Source organism: Zingiber officinale, chromosome 8B, assembly GCF_018446385.1.
Source record: "Zingiber officinale cultivar Zhangliang chromosome 8B, Zo_v1.1, whole genome shotgun sequence".
Taxonomy (NCBI): Eukaryota; Viridiplantae; Streptophyta; class Magnoliopsida; order Zingiberales; family Zingiberaceae; genus Zingiber; species Zingiber officinale.
The window spans coordinates 97,860,733-97,879,471 of NC_056001.1; the positions used below are offsets into that span (position 1 = coordinate 97,860,733).

An 18,739-nucleotide genomic window follows, 5' to 3' on the forward strand; every position below is an offset into this window, starting at 1 on the left:
TAGGGTTCAAGTGTCATGGCTTCCTCCATCGCTTTGCTTGTAGATTTGGCCTCGAACACGCATCTTTCACCAGATTCAACTCTTGCGTACAAAAAATGCACAAAAGCATATCTCCGAACAAAGAGAGTAAATATGCTAAAAAGAAAAGATGAAAGTACGAAAATACATAGATCAAGCATGCTCAAAGTATATGAATGTGCGTCAAAACATACTAATAAGTGTATACAATCTACGCACATCACACCCTCAGACTTAAACTTTTGTTTGTCCTCAAGCAAAATGCCGCAATCACGATTCATGTATTCAACAATGCATCATAATCCTTAATGCACTCTCCTAATTTTATCCACAATTAGTTTCATTAATGAGCATGATCATAGAAATAAACCTAGTATGGCTTAAGCATAAGTCTCTTGTGCACGATGCAAATAAGTATCTCAAAACTCTTCAAGTTTTAATCTATGTCTTAGTCAAGTCGTCATCAAGTTTGAATTCCTAATGTTTCCAGTGATAGACAAGTAACCAGTGATAGACACTTACTTGCCACACACTTGGTTCATATTTCTCAATCAACCCAAGGTCTCAAAGGCGTGCTCAATCTCAAGAGAAGCTAAGCAGTCATTTCCCCAGTAACCTAACTCGGTCTCAAAGGGGTGACTTACTAGATTCCACTCATGACAACTATTTTTTATATCCCTTATTCACTTTTTTTCCCCTTTGCTTTTTTTTTCATAAGTATTTTCATTGTGCAAATCTTATTCACAAATGTACCTTTAGCACAAATGTTGGGATATTTTGATTTTTCTAAATGAGCTTACATGAGTTGAGCCTCATTCAGTAACCAAAATGAAGTTTGAGAAATCACCATGGAAATCAAGTACTAAACAAATAAGATGAATTATGACTATTTCAATGATATCAACTATTCAAGCATCAAGTCAAAGTGTAGTGAAAGTAAGATCCTTAAGGTTAGACCAAGACTAAAACTTATTTCTAATTGATACTTAGCTCAATTCATGCTACTCAAGATAGAGAAAAGAAGTACACTAAACATACTATCATCATTTATAATATCATGAATCAAGATAAAGAACGTGCTAACAATTTGCTTTAAGACAAAAAAACATAAAAATGGAGTTTGATGTTCTCAAGATGTATGCCACAAAAAATCAAAACAAAATGCAAGACATAAACAAAAACCAAAGACAAACAAAGCAAATCAAATGCATCTAATGCATCCCCCCAGACTTAAACTTTTCATTGTCCCAATGAAAACTAAAAATAATGTGGAGGAGATTTTAAGAGAAGTTACCAAGTGATGAGCTCCAAATGGTTGACATTCATGTTTTTAAGGATACTCCTCCATCCAATACTCACATTCCTCCACAACTTTGAATTCTACAACAATAAGATAGACAAGAAAAATTAAGTAGAGGATACATGTTTATTATAAAGAGAGAACTAAAGACATAAAAGAAAATAAGGAAAATGAATTTGGGTTGCCTCCCAAGAAGCGCTTGTTTAAGGTCATTAGCTCAACCACCTCATTAGATTCATCTAAATCTTGCTCTTGGAAGGGTAAGATATTTCAACACCATCCTACCAAGGGCTCTTATTATGGAGGGAGCTTTCAATATAGGAGTTAAAAGTGAAGTATCGTTCTCTCTATCTTCGTCTTCTTTAAAGTTCTTTCGGGTGGTCGAAGACGGTTCAGATTGAGCTTCCAATTATTAGCCCAAGTGAAATCTGCATATGCAAAGAAAATACAAATCTCCCACAAACATATTAGATAAGATAGAGCCATAACCATTTTAAGATAAGCAGAATAAGAAATAAAAACAGAATCACATCCAACAAAGTCAATAATAGGTACCTCAATAAAATTTTCCAAAAGATCACAAGAAATACTAACCTTGCTTTGCTGAGAAATACCTGATATTTCTAAACATGTGGATGTGATCTCCTCTAAATCAAATGATGGTTCTGGCTCTGGCTCAGGTGTTGGCAATATCAAAGATGGTGATTCTTGAGACTCAACCATATCTACATGAGTCCCTACACATTGGTCCACAACATGCTCAATCCTTACAACTCTTACAACATCTAAGGATTGTGTGGACAAAGGAGGTGATTCTTGAGATGCTACTTCCACAACACAGCTCCCTACACATTGTTCCATATCAACATCATCAACACAAACATCAAAAAACAAACCCACGTCAATATCCTCAATAGGAGAATCAACTATAGGAGGATCAATAACTTCACTTGCAGTTTTAAATTGATCTACCACATCATCACAACACCCTATAAAATTTGGAGGTAGATCTGAAAACTTATTTACCATTGCTTTATCTTCACAATCCTCATCTGAAGAGTCTTCATCTTTATACAAATTCAAAAATTTGCACTCAACCTTACCAGTGTCACAGAATTTTTTAAAGTCATAGTTCTCATTGACCCCCACTAACCTTTATGGAAAAGGAACCCTTAGTGAAGGTCTTGGGAAAGGTACTTCTAATTTTCCATATTCCCTTTTAGCTTGTGGAGGAGATTCAACTTGATTATCTAGTGTTGGTATGATCAATCGTTGAGGGAAAGGTACTTGTGGCATTTGGGAACCTCCTGGAATAATGGAACTGAGTTCATGTGGTCTTCTATTGTTCTTCTCCTCAATTCTAAACATGTCCTTCTTCAGAAGTTCTTCATGACTTTTTTCAATTCTCAACCCAACATCATCACACTTTTCACTAGATTTTGTCTACGAAGGAGGGGGATCTTCTTTAAACCAGTTTGAAACAATACTTTCAATCTTTGCCCCTAAATGTTTGAACTCCCCGTTCTGTGACTTGTGATTTTCAAAACTCATAGATGGTTGAGTTACAATTTGTTTGGCAGGCTCTATAGCATTTATGGCTTGCACTTCTTGAATGTTTGAGGGAGATTTCATCCAACTTATGTTCGACCATTCATGGAGGTTCAATGTCACTTGATCAATTAATGTATATGTTTCATCTACACTTTTATCCATAAAAGAACCTCCAACTAATGAATCTAATATACTCTTGTCTGAAAAAAAAATTCCCCCGTAGAATATGTGCAGAATCAACCATTTTTCAAAACCATGATGAGGGCACTGTCTGTGAAGACTCTTGAATCTATCTCATGCTTCAAACAATGATTCTCCATATGTTTGAGCAAAATTTGTTATGCAATTCCTCATATATACTGTTCTGCTTGGAGGGAAAAAATGATTCAGAAATTACTTCTCCAATTGTTCCCAACTTGTGATGCTTTGGGGATGGAGAGAATATAACCAAGTCCTTGCTTTATCCTTGATACTGAAAGGAAATGTCATCAATCGAACTACATCTGCTGACACTCCTTCACATTTCACCATATCACAAATCTCTAAAAATGTTTCAAGATGCAGATAAGGACTTTTTGATACTTCTTCTCCAAATTTGTGACCTTGTATCATGAAAATTAACTCTGGGTGTAGTTGGAAACTTTCTGCTTCAATTTGAGGTTGCACAATGGGAGATAAAAATCTTGCAGAAAAAGGTGTAGAAAAATTTCTCATGGGTCTGCTTGACATGTTAGTGCTCATGGATATTCAAGAATCAAAAACAAGAAATAAAATGCAATATGAAAAGCAAGAAAAAAATGCAGAATTTAAATTGCAAGAAAGAAAGTGCATAATGAAAACAAGAAAGAAAAGATAAAAGAAAAAAGAAAAATGTCTAGAATAATTCATATGCTAAAGATTGCAAGATATGTTTACAAAAGAAAAAGAAAGAAACTAGATCAAAAGAGAAAATAGAGAAAAGTTAGATTAGAGTGCTAGAAATCAAGAATGCAAAGTTAGAATTAGAATTAGAATTGCAAAAAAAAAAAATTTAACAAGAAAGTTATACAAGAAAGGAAGAACTTATGAAAACAGAATTCTAACAATTAGTTACAACTATGCAAATGAAAAGAAAAGTTACGTCTAGTCTAACTCAATTGATAATTCCTAATGTTATAGCGCAGTTCCCTGGCAACGGCGCCAAAAACTTGTTGTCTCTCCACAAGTGTACGGAAATATCGCAAGTAATATAAAAGATTATCGTATCCACATGGACTGGAATAAGCACTAAGAATATCTCAAAATGAATTATCTAGACAACAAATCAATGGATTAACAAAGTCTAGGTGTAACTATGAAAAGTAAACAAAAGAATGAAAGAATAGGCAACAAGAATAAAGGCAATGATAAGGGTTATTCTAGGAGTTTTGGTTTCTTTGTAAGGTTCTTCAATGTAAACGATCTACCAAATTCTTTTTCTCAATTATCCATCATTTGTAGAAGGTTGTCGGTTCTCTCTTGCAATAGAGAACCGACCTAGGACTAAAATTTATACCTAGATTGATCAATTAAGAATGAATCTATGTTGTCCTTACACGGGCTTGCCTGTCACGAGCATCCCTCGGAAAATCAACATAAGAATCCATCACTCATCAACCCATTAAGATATAAAGATTAATGCATAAATCTATCCTATCCTCTTGAAATACCTAATTTCTCCTTCAAGATAATCCCTCAAATGTCCTTACACGGGCATGTTCCTGTCACGAAGATCCCTCGGAAAATCGAATGAATAATTACTATACCAGATCCACAAGATATCCAAATATTCAATCAAACATGGTAATTAAGCACAATCACAACATTCCACACAAGAACAAATAGATACAAAATAGGACAAAATCATATAAATGGGAAATTGGCATATCCACAAGAGTTTTACATCAAAAATTTCTTACAAATACTCGCTTCATCCTAGAACAAGATATCTACTCCATAAATCGAAGAAAAAATCCGAAAGAAACAAAGATTACAAGCATTTCTAAACCCTCAAATCCAAGAAAGGAGAGAAAAGAAAACTTATCTACGGAGAAGAATGGTCTTCGGATCCAAACCTTCGATCTTGGAGTCGAATCGGTGAAGATCTTCCCTTAGATCGCCCAGAAATCCACCCAAGAATGGAAGGAATCGCCCAAATCTTCCTTTCTCCCAAAGGGGAGAAGATCCCCTTTCAAATCTTGAAGGAGACCTTATATAGAAGAGGGGTTTGGGCGCCACACGGCCCCGAGGCATGGTCGTGTGAGGTTCACACGGCCTGCTCCACTCTCTTCTCTGCTAACCTCACACGGTCATGTGAGGTACACGGCCGTGGCTTGCCTCTATCAACGCTCCCCTTACACGACCGTGTAGATCCACACGGCCTACACTCCCTTCACCTCTGGAAACCTGGCACGGCCGTGTGGTGCACACCACCAACACTCTCCTGCTCTCTGGAAACCTCACACGGTCGTGTAGTGCACACGGCCGAGGCTTCTCCTGTCTCTGGAAAACTGACATGGTCCTATGGTGTACACGGCCTAGGCTTCCTTGAGCTTCAAAACTTGGCACGGCCGTGTGAGGTTCACAAGGCCATGCCATCTTCCTTCTCTGGTGCAGCTACATAGCCTCTCATCCTTACACGGCCTGGGCAACCCCCCATGGCAGGGTCGTGTAGGGTTCAAGTGTCATGGCTTCCTCCATCGCTTTACTTGCAGATTTGGCCTCGAACACGCATCTTTCACCAGATTCGACTCCTACATACAAAAAATACACAAAAGCATATCTCCGAACAAAGAGAGTAAATATGCTAAAAAGAAAAGCTGAAACTACGAAAATACATAGATCAAGCATGCTCAAAGTATGTGAATGTGCGTCAAAACATGCTAATAAGTGTATACAATCTACGTACATCAGCCGACAGGCTCGATGCATCCGAGGGACGAGGTGCTGCGGAAGAGTACAATGGCGGGCGAGAAGGAGGTGCGCAGTGTTTCTAAGGGATAAGAAGCCAGAGCGGGAAGATTGCTCGAAGGTCGGAAGTTGGATTCAGGTAAGCCCTATTCTGGATGGCTGAGATCACCCAAGTGAGCGGAGCCGGAGCGGAAGACTCGAACCAATGCAAGCGGAACCAGAGCGGAAGACCAGGACCAAAAAATCAGGTGCCCGGAACTGAATTTTATCTAAATGCAACGTTTCACGTTGTGTTGTGATGGGGATAAAGTTTTATCCCCCTAGAGGTGCCTAAAACCCTTCCAGGCGCCCGGACTAGGGCTATAAATACAGCTCTGGTCCCAATGGTTCAAAATAATACTTGTAAACGCTTTTAGTTTGTTCTACTACTTGTTTGTGAGCCATTAACACTATAAGAGGCTTCTCCACTTGAAGGAGACTGTTTACTAAGCTTTTAACTTCCTTGGATTAATAACCTCCCCAGTTGTAACCAAGTAACTCCTTCATGCCTCTACTCTTAGTTTACTTCTTAAACTTATTTTATGCAAATGTTAGTTTAATAAAGCTATAAAGTTTGAGGAATGTTCGTTTTTCTTTGCATGGCTATTCACCCCCTCTAGTTGGCTGCCAAGAGACCTACAATTGGTATCAGAGCGAGTTCACTTTAGGAGGACTAACCACCGAATAAAGCACGCGAGATGGCCGGACTAAGCATCTACCCACCGAAGTTCGAGGGGGAATTCGCGAGATGGAATAAAAAGATGGAGGTATTTTTTAAAATAGATTTTGAATTATTAATCATTATGAAATATGATTTTGTAGGCCCAAAAGACAAAGAAGAACATTAGTGGACGAAGAAGGAGCAAACCGACTTTGTGGCAAACGGTAAAGTAAAGTTTCATCTACTTAGTATTTTACCACCTCAAGAAGTTAACTGTATCGGAGCCTACAAGTCAGCTAAGGAGCTCTAGGAGAAATTCTTGGAACTACACGAAGGGACCTCGGAGGCAAAACTAGCGAGATGTGACCTACTCCGGAACCAGATCAGCAACTTCCGGTTAGAAGAAGGCAAAACCATCGCACACCTCCACTCAAGAATCAAGGAGCTCATCACCGAACTCACGAATCTCAGAGAAAAGATAACCAACCAAGATTCGCTAAGGTACACACTTAACATATTTCCTAGGACTTCAGAATGGTCGGCCTTAGTAGATGCGTATTTTATCTCTAAGGATTTAGAGGTAAGCACTTTATAAGAACTTTTTCCAACTTTTGAAATTCATGAGTCAAGATGTGTAGGTCTAAGGAAGGAATCAAGGCAAAACATTACCTTAAAAGCTAAAATGGATAAACTAGATTCTGAGACATTACTTAACGATGATGAAACGACATTAATGGTAAGGAGATTTAAAAAATTATTTAAATCCAATAAGTTTAATCAAGTGTGGGGTAAGAGAAGAAAAAGAAAGGTAAAATGCTACCACTGTAATGAAAAAGGGCATGTAAAAAATAACTGTCCAAAACTAAAAAGCAAGGACAAGAATAAGGACATGAGCATGGACAAGAGACCAATCCAGAAAAGACACAAGACCAATCCAGATTGACTGTTTTTTTGGACTTAGGGCTTTCAGAAAGAAAATTAAATGTTTAATTTATTTAAATGGCTTTGTCTAGAAGTGGTTGTTGTTCCAATAATTAAGAAGGCCTAGTGCCTCACCACAGCCTAGAAGCTAATTACTAAAATAAATATTTAATTGACTAATTGTAAAACATTTAATTATTTTAACTAATGCTTTAAATTATTTGTTAAAATTTCGGTTAGAAAAATTTTGATCATTAAAATTCATTTAACAAAAATCATATTTGTTAGAGTTATTTTAGTGAATTTATTTTTCTATATCTAAATAATTCAGAATTTTTTTTAACCGTTAGAAAATTTTCTATGAATTAGTTATCCAAATGTAATTTTTTTTAAAAAAAATTTGATTTTCCTTAGATTGTAATTTTAGCTTTTCTAAAGTCATTTTAAAAGTACCTTATTTAATGTGATCAAAGGAGGAGAAGGGAAGATTAAGTCTAAGGAGGAGACTATAATTTATTTATGTTTGTTTACCCTAACTTAACTTGGGTTGTTCGCATCAAAAAGGGAAAGATTGTTAGTACCCCAAGGTAATTTTGATGTGATTAACCAAGTCAGGTTAGATCTTGTTGGTATTTAACCTCTGTGTCTAAGTGTGTAGGAACTTAGGAGCACAGGAAATTGAGCAAAAAATGCAGCTAGTGGCACGGGAGAGAGCCAACAGGCTCGGTGCGTCTAAGGGACGAGGTGATGTAGAAGAGTACGCGGGCGGACGAGGAGGCGCGCAGCATTTCTGAGGGACGAGAAGTCAGAGCCGAAGACTGCTTGAAGGCCGGAAGTTAGGTTCAGGTGAGCCCTATTCCGGATGGCCGAGATCACCCAAGTGAGCAGAGCTAGAGCGGAAGACTTAAACCAATGCGAGCGGAACCAAAGCGGAAGACCTGAACTAAAAAATCAAATGGAAGTTGATTTTTTTATCCGGGCGCCCAGAACTGAATTTTATCCAAATGCAATATGTCACGTTACGTTGCGACGGGGATAAAGTTTTATCCCTCTAGAGGCACCTGAAACTCTTCTAGGTGTCCTGACCAAGTCTATAAATATAGCTCTGGTCCTAATGGTTCAAAACAACACTTGTAAACACTTCTAGTTTATTCTACTACTTATTTGTGAACCATCAACGCTGTAAGAGGCTTCTCTGTCTGAAGGAGACTACTTACTGAGCTTTCAACTTCCTTAGATTAACAACCTCCCCGGTTGTAACTAAGTAACCCCTTCGTGCCTCTACTCTTAGTTTACTTCTTAAACTTATTTTATGCAAGTGTTAATTTAATAAAGCTATAAAGTTTGAGGAAGGTTTTTTTTTTACAGGGCTATTCACCCCCTCTAGCCGACCGCCAAGGGACCTACAGTACCGAACTCCATTAGGTTACTGTGTGGAATGGTCGTGTTGTTTCATCTACATGACATTCCCTTAATGCCTGGGGTATTCCATTATTTTTATTATCCCAAATTGTCTGAGCTCGGGACCTTTCTGTTCCAAGCCCGAGTGGACTTTGTCTTTTTTGATAAAATGTCGACCTCCAACAAGTACTTGAAGGAGCACTATTTTTTCATTCGCTTTCCTCCTTGGCCAGACTTCTTGACTAGCTAGCAGATGGAAGTGATGCAGCCTCCATCGCTCGGGAGATACCGAAGTCGATCGAACTATCTCCAAGCAGCTTCCGCCTTGGTCGGTCAGAAGTATCACATCCATTGACTGCTATTGGAGAGTGTCCTTTATGTGTTCGGGGAGTCCGATCCACACACGACTGCCCATGCCCCTAAGTACGCTCTGTCTTATCCTTATCTTTGAATTTAATTGATTTTTCCTCCTTTCTTGTAACTCAAATCATGCTGAGGGCACGTCTGACTGGCAAGAGCAAGCTTGTGGACGTAGAGATTAACGTTGCAAGCGTTGCTGAGCTACAGAGTCATAGCTTGCAGCCGATCGAGCAATTCGACCACCCGACCGGCAAGATTGGAGGGACCTACGTGTTGGCTAGCGAGGCTGGAGCAAGTCAGACAGTGGCTAGTGATGCCACAACTGCTACAGCTGACCTCCTTCCTAATCGGTCTTCAATGTTGTCGATCAAGGTGCCCTCGGAGATGGCCACCTCAAACGAACCTCTAATACGACGCAAGAGGCACCGTGGGGAAGCTTCCTCCCGATCGACCACTTCCACCTTACAGACCCCGGGTCGTACTGGTTCGCGCCTCTCCTCTGAGCGAGGGGAAACTTCATCACCCGCATTTCCCGAGTCGACAGTCGTCCCGCTTCCTACATCCGTATCGTCTGACCGGACACCTTCTCTGTCCAGGCTGTCATCGGGGACCATATACGTGACGCCTGTCGCGTATATGCCTCCTCACTTCTCTTTACCGATCGCACAGGTATATTCTATCCTGCCATCCTCGATGCCCAAGTCCACGAGCAAAGTGACTTCTAATCCTTCTAGTCTGAGCGGCCAGAGGCACATAACGACCATCATCCACTTGCCCACTGATGAGTGGCACCACCCGAATGACGCCGAGCCCTGTTCCCCCGAACACCGGATTCGGATCCAAGCATCGTTGGCACAAGTGCTAGGACCCGCGTGGTGACCATCTCCCCGAGGGAGCTTGCAGACAGCCATACCCAGAAGGTTACTGAGATACGTATATTATCCTTATGCTCACCTGTTTATTTCCCGATCAATATTTACTAACTTATTTTTTCTGCAGTTTTGGGTCGAGAGTCTGGCCATGCGCCAGAGATTAGCCTTTATAGAGCACAAAGTTCAACAACTGCGCGCTCTAAGCGGCCAATCAGAGGCCTCCCGGGCACGTTTGGAGCAACTAACTAGCGAGGTGGTCTAATTGAAGGTCGATATGGAGAGGAGCTCCGAACAGCTTCAAGCTGAGTGGGATAAGAGTGTCGAGCAAGCCTCGTGAATTGAGCGGCTCAATAAGTAGACTAGCAGCTTTGGGTCTAAAATCAACTCCGTCAATACTCGAAAGCTTTGCGCCATTGAGGACTTAGAGACTAAAAATAAAGATGCTAGGGTCTTTGGCACAAAATCTGAAGGAGGCTGAGGCTGCTCTGGTCACCGAGCGAGAGAGTCGATCAGAGGGGCAGATGGCCATTAAGCTTTAGCTGGACGCCAAGGACGCCAAGGTCAAGTTAGAGGCGTCCTGAGCGGCCTTCAAGATTTACAAAGATGCTGAGCCTGGTCGGTTTGAAGTCTTCAAGCGTGATTATCTCCGTTCGGACCCCTTCAACGACCATCTCATTGATCTGGCACTAAGCTTCTTCAATTTTGGCATCGAACCCATAAACAGAGAGAAGTTCATCGAGTCACTGCTGGACGACATGCTCGATTATCTTGAGTAACCCCTTTTTTTTGTTTCGGAGGCTGTCTTTTGTATCCTCTCTAGGTGCTTAGTAAAAAATCTTTCTAAGTGTCAATGAATGAATGCCCATTCGGCATTCCCTTCTTTTGTTAAATTTTGCAAGTGTTCCTCCATGCATCGTTGTTCGGCATAGTGGGATGTCTAGCATCTCCACTACCTTTTAGCATTTTGTGAAAATTTTCTAAGTATGTATTCTTGTACCTCTGCTTGTCAATGTAACTATCTGACGAGCCATCCAACCGTCTCTTTCAGCGTACGTCGATCGGTCTCTCTGCTTTTGTGAGTGCGGACTACCTTTTAGCATTTTGTGAAAATTTTCTAAGTATGTATTCTTGTACCTCTGCTTGTCAATGTAACTATCTGACGAGCCATCCAGCCGTCTCTTTCAGCGTACGTCGATCGGTCTCTCTGCTTTTGTGAGTGCGGACCTTGCCTGTCGGTCGGTCGCACAACCGATATTTATAATCGTCACATAACTTATCATTGATTTTAATCTCAGGTTTATAGCCGTCGTTCAGCTATTGTCATAGACTCGAGGGTTTATAGTCGTCGCTTGACTGTTGATTCGTCAACAAAGGTTTATAATCACCGCTCGACTATTGACGTAGACAAGGGTTTATAGTCGTCGCTCGATTGTTGATTCGTCGACAAGGGTTTATAGTCGTCGCTCGACTGTTGATTCAGAATGATATCAGACTCATGTTGGTCCTAATATAGAATCATATCAGTCTCACGTTGGGCATAATATGGAATCATATCAGACATATGTTAGGCCTGATATGGAATCATATCAAGCCCGCGTCCCTATCAGGCCCAACATGGAGAATTTTGATAATTTTTTCTTATTACATTTTAACACATCTAAGAAGTTCAAATAAATAATGGATAGCATATTTGAACTCCTTACAATCCCAAAAATCCATAGAAACTGAAATGGATGCATTGAAGCTCCCTAGGTCTATTAGTGTGTTTCGACTAAAACCCACTAATGGACCTAGAGAGCTCCGATTACACGTATTTCAATTTTTCTGAATTTCTGAGATTGCAAGGAGTTTAAATATTCTATCCATTATTTATTTCGGCTTCTCAGATGTGTTAAAATGTTTTTAAAAGAATAGACGTGCAAAAAAGAGGAAAAAAGAGGAGAGACAAGAGAAAAACATTGCATGCATAAGAGGAAAGGAAAGAGAGAAAAATGACAGAGAAAATAAAAAAAAAAATAATCAGGAGGGTAGGATGGAAAAAATATGTAAAAAAAATGTATCTTTTGATAAATAATAAAGTAACATGTGCTTTTGATAAATTCAAAAATCTGAATACATCTTTTAATAAATTACCGTATAATTTATGCTGTAACAATTCTGGTTAAAATTTTATAGTTAAGAAGACTAAAATCATTCAAAGCATTCGAAAAGACTTTACTGCTCTTTCCTTGGAGGCGTTGATTGAGTAGACAAGATACTCTGGTTATGGATCCACTAATTATGATTGATGAATTATAATTGACTCCATCTATTTAAATAACTTGGTCCATTAAAATAGATTCAATTTATAAAATGAATTATCTTTTTATCCGTAAATTATGATGAGAAGATCCTTGCTCTTGATTGAGAAGGGAAAAGAATATCTAACGAAAAATCATTCGAATAGAAAAGGAATAGCTAAGAAAGGAAAAGAAAACCGCGGAAAGCTTGCAGGAAAAAAAACAAAAACAAAAACAAAGCCGGAGGCAGGCTGGCGGCCCAGCTCGGCACCGCCCGACAAGACGCTTTGCCACTCATTTGGTGCCTGAACATAGCCGTAAAGGCCTGCATCGTGGTCGTAGTTGGATTTTGTCACAATTAATTCGTCGAACATTTGTAAGCCACTTCAATGCGACGCTGGCGCTCGAAATACTCTGCGGCAAGCTGATGCTCTTCGTCGCTGACTCGTTAAACCGCGAGCAATTTGTATCTATGGTTTGTCTCTTGCATCGACTCATACCAGATAATGCCAAGTCCATGGAGATCTTCGATTCACTCACTATCTTCATGTCAAAAGGACTCAACGCGACCATCGAGTTCTACTGGGCTCCGTTCCGGTGGAGTCCAATTCGGACAGCGCCGAGGTGCACAGAGTCAGAGACGAGATCGTCCTAGCGGGATTGACCCGGAAGCACGCGAGAAGCTGGCGAGGAGCCGACATCATCGTCTTCAATGCCTACCATTGGTGGATGAGCGGAACCAAGACCATGGTCCTGTATCTTTTCCGTTTTAATTCCTTCCAAAGTGTCCTTTTTTCCTCGCCGAGATCTTGATGTTCTCCATTAACGTTGATTTGTTGTCTGCCAGAGAGGGTTGTTCGAAGTTGCCTACTAAGAAGGTGGCGGATATGAAAACAGAGGAGGCCTACAGGCTCGCGCTGCGGTGGATGCGGAAATGGGTCGGGCAGAACGTGGACCCTCGCCGAAGCAGGACGTTCTTGGTCACCATGTCTCCTACTCATTCTCGGTCGGTAACTTTGGAGCCTCGATCGTCTTACAACTTCATCTCTGTCGGTAACTTTGATTCATGTTGCAGCAGCAAGGAATGAGGAGGTGAAGCAGGAGGAACTGCTACGACGAGACAAGCCCAATCAGGAACCAACTGCACCCGGGAGGAAGTACGATGAGGGGGAGGATTGATAATGCAGAAGAAGAGTTGCAGCGATGCGGCAGCGGAGCGGTGGAGACACCCGGGCGGCCGCTTCGTTTGGTCCGTGGTTGACAGACACAGTGGAGATGTGGCAGAGTAAGAGCATCCACGATATTTCTCATAAATATTTATGATTCATTTCTATATTATTTTTTAAATATTTTATTATTCAAATATCTTAAATTTCCAATAAAATATCTTATTAATTAAATATTTATGAGTCTTACTCATTAAATATTCACTCTCAAATATCCCCCATTCATAATTAAATATCTCACCAATCAAATATTTATAGACCCACGAGAATTTTATTAACTTACATTTAATTTTAAGAAAAATACAATAGAAAACATATAAATTTAAGAAAAATACTATATCATACGAATACATGTGCAAACCATATTAAATTAATAAAACACATAACGATAAACTACAATTAATAAGATAAACATGGAATGTTTAAAATAAATCATAAAAATTAACTACATGTTTAATTTTTTTTAGTTGTTCACATATCGAAATGATTTTGAGGTTATTCATCTGTCATACCTCTTGTGTTCATTACGAGGAGTTGATGTGCTTGGATGAATTGATCAACTTTCTTTTGTTATTATACTCTTTCATATGTGTCATTGATTATTTCATAACTTGATTCAATTCATCAATTAAGCATACTTTTTCTTTACCTTTCCTCTTTACTGCCTTCTATCCCATTGGACGAGATCAGATTTTCCTATCATATATATCGACAGTTATGTTAGGATTAAAAGAGTCAGTATGTGCACCTAATGATTTTGATGTTCTTGCTTTCTTTGTAACCTGTCGCTCTGAGAATTGAGGAGCATACATCAGACTATTTTCACGATACTTCACACATGTTCATATTGAAAAGTAGTTTTAAAAGTACTCTTGTATTCTTCATGGGCTCGCACCATCAAATCATCGTCACTCCATCCACTTGGTCGATCATTATATCATTTATTGTAGATTCTATTGTATCTATTTACGATCTTTTTCAGCGAAGCCTAATGTGGTTTTGCTTTCTCCGTAGTTTTCTGTTTAGCTCCCTTATCTCAATTGTTATTATATTATGTCACCACTCATTTCTAAAAAGACTCATTCTTCTGAGCATTACCAACTACTGAATCTTCACTCATAATTGTATAGGTCGCTGTAAGGAGCTTATCATCTGCTACTGTCCATATTGGTCGCTTGCTATGGTCTTCATTTGATTCGTTGTCCATCTCTGGTGCTCAATTGAAAATAATATTGTCAGACCCTATTTCAGATGAGAATAGAGGAAATTGTGAATTGGGGACTGCATAAGGTATTTCTATACCTTTATCACTGTCAGTTGCATCAACACTGGCTCTTCTCGATTCATTTGATTAAATCTCTGGTGATCGAAGCAGATTAATTTCATGAGATGAGGCTTGTATGAAATATTGACTATTATGTCAATATTCTGGAGGATATGTATAAAACGGAGCTCGAGGGTCGTTACTCAAATAATTTAGATAACTTTAAAAATTATGGTAATATGGTGGTGGGGTATGGGAAATGTTGGAAATTTAGTGGGTGTTGAGTGGGAAATGAAAATTAAGGATTGAAGAAATTGGGACGAACTCGAGAACTTTCTTCATTAGAATTTTCGTCGATATTTGGAGAGTTGAATAAATTCCTAAAATAATGACCAAAATTTTTATCCATTTCACTCTAAATTGTTGGTAGGCAATGAGTATGGAAGCGATGAAAATCGATGAAAGAAACGATGTATATATAGGGGGAAAATGAACATTGCTCAACGTTTGGAAAAAAATGAACATTGCTCAATGTTCAGAAAAAAATGAACGTTGATTAATGTTCGATTTTAATTTCAACGTTCAACATTTGATTTCTTTCAACGTTCGATTTCAACATTATCCAACGTTCGATTTCAACATTACCCAACATGCAAAACATTAATTAATAAAATAAAATAAAATATGATAGCCCACCTATTGGTGGGCCCCACACAACGAGAAATTACCAGACACAAATTTGTGCTTGGTGATTTTCAATCACCCCTCAAATACCCCCCCCACAATGGGGAATATTTGAGGAGGGGGGATATTTGGAGAAATATTTTATCCAAATATCCCCCATTGGAGATGCCCTAAGAGAAGCAAGTCATTCTGCCCCAATTTGGGCAGATGAAAAAAATTCAATCCATAGACATATTTATAGATCCATCAGTTCATTATTTGATAACAAATAAATAGAGAAAAGGAAGTGTAATCTATATTTTTTCGTGAAATAAATCGTGTATACTTTTCATGCTGAAAATTTCTCCTCATTTTTTTACATCTGCCCTCCTAAGTAAACAGGGCATAAATGATATTTTTTTGACCTAAAATTGGGTCGTTACGAATTACACTCACTAACAAATGTAGATCTCTGAACGAGATTCAATTTGATATATTACACATCATGTGGTTCAATCTGAATCAAAAGTTATGATCTATTAAATTTAACTTAACATTCACATTATAGCAGCTACAGTTTTGTATCTTCGCAATTGCTACAACTATAAACTAATAACTGCTACAATGTGTTGGGACACTCCGGAAGCTAGAGGGGGGGTCATTAGCTCCGTTCGCTTCGTTGATAATAATTTGCAGTGGAAAACTCGAAGCAAATGTTAACGCCTTGATTTACTTGGTATCCACCTGAACGAGATGACTAATCTAAGGATTCAACCCTTCCTCACACATTCACTATGAAATAATTCCTTTTCAGAAATACTCCGGATGTGAAGAAACCTCATACAAGCTCTTAACAAGAATACAATACAAACAAGAAGTAAAAACAATAATACAAATGAAAACCTTTTCTTACTTGATCTCTCATAACTTGCAAATACCTCTTGAACCTTGGAAGTGCAACAACACTTGTCTCAAAAATCTTCAAGAACCGGTGACAATGGTAGAGATGATATCGGAGAGAAGAGTTTTAAGAGTTGCGTCAAAAACACCCTTTATTTGTTCACTTTAGGGTTCCTAATAGATTGGGCTTACCATGTCGAATTCCTATTCAAACCTGTGCAATAGTCATATTCCCAATTGGTTGGAGAGACTTAATTGATCAACTGATGAATCCAGAGTGCCTCTGTACTCTTGCTAAAAACTTCGAAGTCGATTGGGCTCCTTCCCAATTGATTTAGCCTCTTTTCTGCATCATCGTGAGAAACCAGCCCCAATCGATCACTTGATCAATTGGAGTGACTTAATTGATCCATTGATCGATTCAGCCACGTTCTGTGCTCTCGCGAGAAGCACCTCCAATCGATCAACTAGCGTAGCCCCAATTGATTGGATCGTTTATTGCTCGCGACACTTCCCCAATCGATTAATTGGACCATGGCTTAATTTATTTCTCAATAGATTTATCAACCTTGACTTGCCTAACCAAGTTTAAGATTTCCTTGCCCAACATCCGATCAACCTTGACCTGGTGAGACTTTGTCATCAAGTGTTCGGTCAATCTTTTGACCCACTTAGATTTTATCATCTTCTGACAAGTGTCCGGTCAACTTTGGCTCACTTGTCGTCTCGTGCGAAGTGTCTGGTCCTTCATGACCCACTTGGACTTCGGAACACTAGATGTCCAGACAACCTTGACCCTTGTACTTGGACTTGTCGTCTTGTGCTAAGTGTCCAGTGTTGGAGCAATCTAGGTGTCCTAAGTTTTGATGTTTGGGCAAAGGTTTAAGTTAGGTTTATTGTTATATTTGATATGCATTGTGAGTGTGCAGGATACAAGTACAACAAGGAAAGTCCAAGTGTGATATTGGCAAAGGAGGAAACTCCAAGGATGAGTCTTGGCGGTGTAAGTCTAAGCATGTAGTCTTGGCAACGTAAGTCCAAATGTGATTTGACAATGGATGAAGTCCCGGAGGTGAGGAGCCTCTTGGTAAAGGAAGACCCGACAATATGGACAAGGCCGAAGGAAGCTCCAGGAGGCAAGACGTGAAGGATGGGGAAACACCCGAGGGACGCAAGGCTGATGGAGGAGGCTAGAAGGCTAGGTTTAGGTTGGTCGGGCGAGGACGAGTGCTGAGTGATTGTACCAGGGCAAAAATCTATGTGTTTAGGATTACTGTAGCACTAATGTAGCGACACTGTACCAGTATGGTTGTGGCACTGTAGCAATTGATTGGTACACTGTAGCAGTTGACTGGTAGTCAACCGTTGGGTAACGGTCGGCTTCACTTAAAGGACCAGTCGACTGGTAGCGGGAAAACAACTTAGTATTTTCCTCTCAAGCTTTATTTAATAGAGCTCGGGGTGCTTGGACATAGTTGACGAAATAGACTTGGTTAAAGCCTATTAGAGTTTCCCAAGCCTTCGTGTGATCGGTGTGCTTGTATTCAAGTGTTTGTGACGAGGTTTCTCCACCGACAAGGAGCTTGAGCTAGCCGGAGGTTTTCCGGGGAGTCATCCACCGACGGATCGGGATCGTCAACCTTACGGACAGCCGTGGAGTAGGAGCCCTAATATCCGAACCACGTTAAATGATCATGTAGCTTGGTTTGCATTTCTTGTCTTGTATTTAGATTAACTTTCTACTTGTTTGTTTGTATTTCCGCTGCGTAACTATGTAGGAAGAAGCGATCGATTTGGTTGAGACGCTATTCACCCCCCCTCTAGCGGACGTCAAGGTCCCAACATCCAGTCCTTCACGACCCACTTGGACTTCCGAACACCAGATGTCCGGTCAACTTTGATCCACTTGGATTCCACTGTTTGACTTCACTCACCAGGACTTCATCACTGTCTAGCTTCACTCACTAGAACTTTTCACCACCTAGCTTCATTCAATAGGATTTTTCCACCTACCTTCACTCACCAGGATTTCCTCACTATCTAGCTTCATTCACTATGACTTTTTACCTGACTTCACTTATTAAGATTTTCCATTACCTAGCTTCATTTATCAGGATTTTTCGCTTGACTTCACTCGTCAAGACTTTTCCCACTGTCTAGTTTCACTCACTGAAGCTTTTCTCATTTGTCTAGTTTTACTCACTAGGACTTTTCACATGACTTTATTCATTAGGACTTTTCCCCACTCAATATTGACCAACTTAAACTCTCCTTCTTCTACCAACCTTCCCATTGGTCTTGTCATTGCTTAACTTTATTAGGACTTTCTCAATCAAATATCTGATCAATCTTGATC

The 18,739-nt window shown here is 39.6% G+C and overlaps 1 non-coding gene across 1 annotated transcript; it reads left to right on the forward strand.

Moving 5' to 3' along the window:
* The first annotated feature begins 3,119 nt into the window (after nt 1–3,119).
* LOC122018223 lies at nt 3,120–3,225 on the forward strand. The gene has a single exon (XR_006121652.1). It is a non-coding gene; the product is annotated as a small nucleolar RNA R71 (small nucleolar RNA).
* Nucleotides 3,226–18,739: the final 15,514 nt, after the last annotated feature.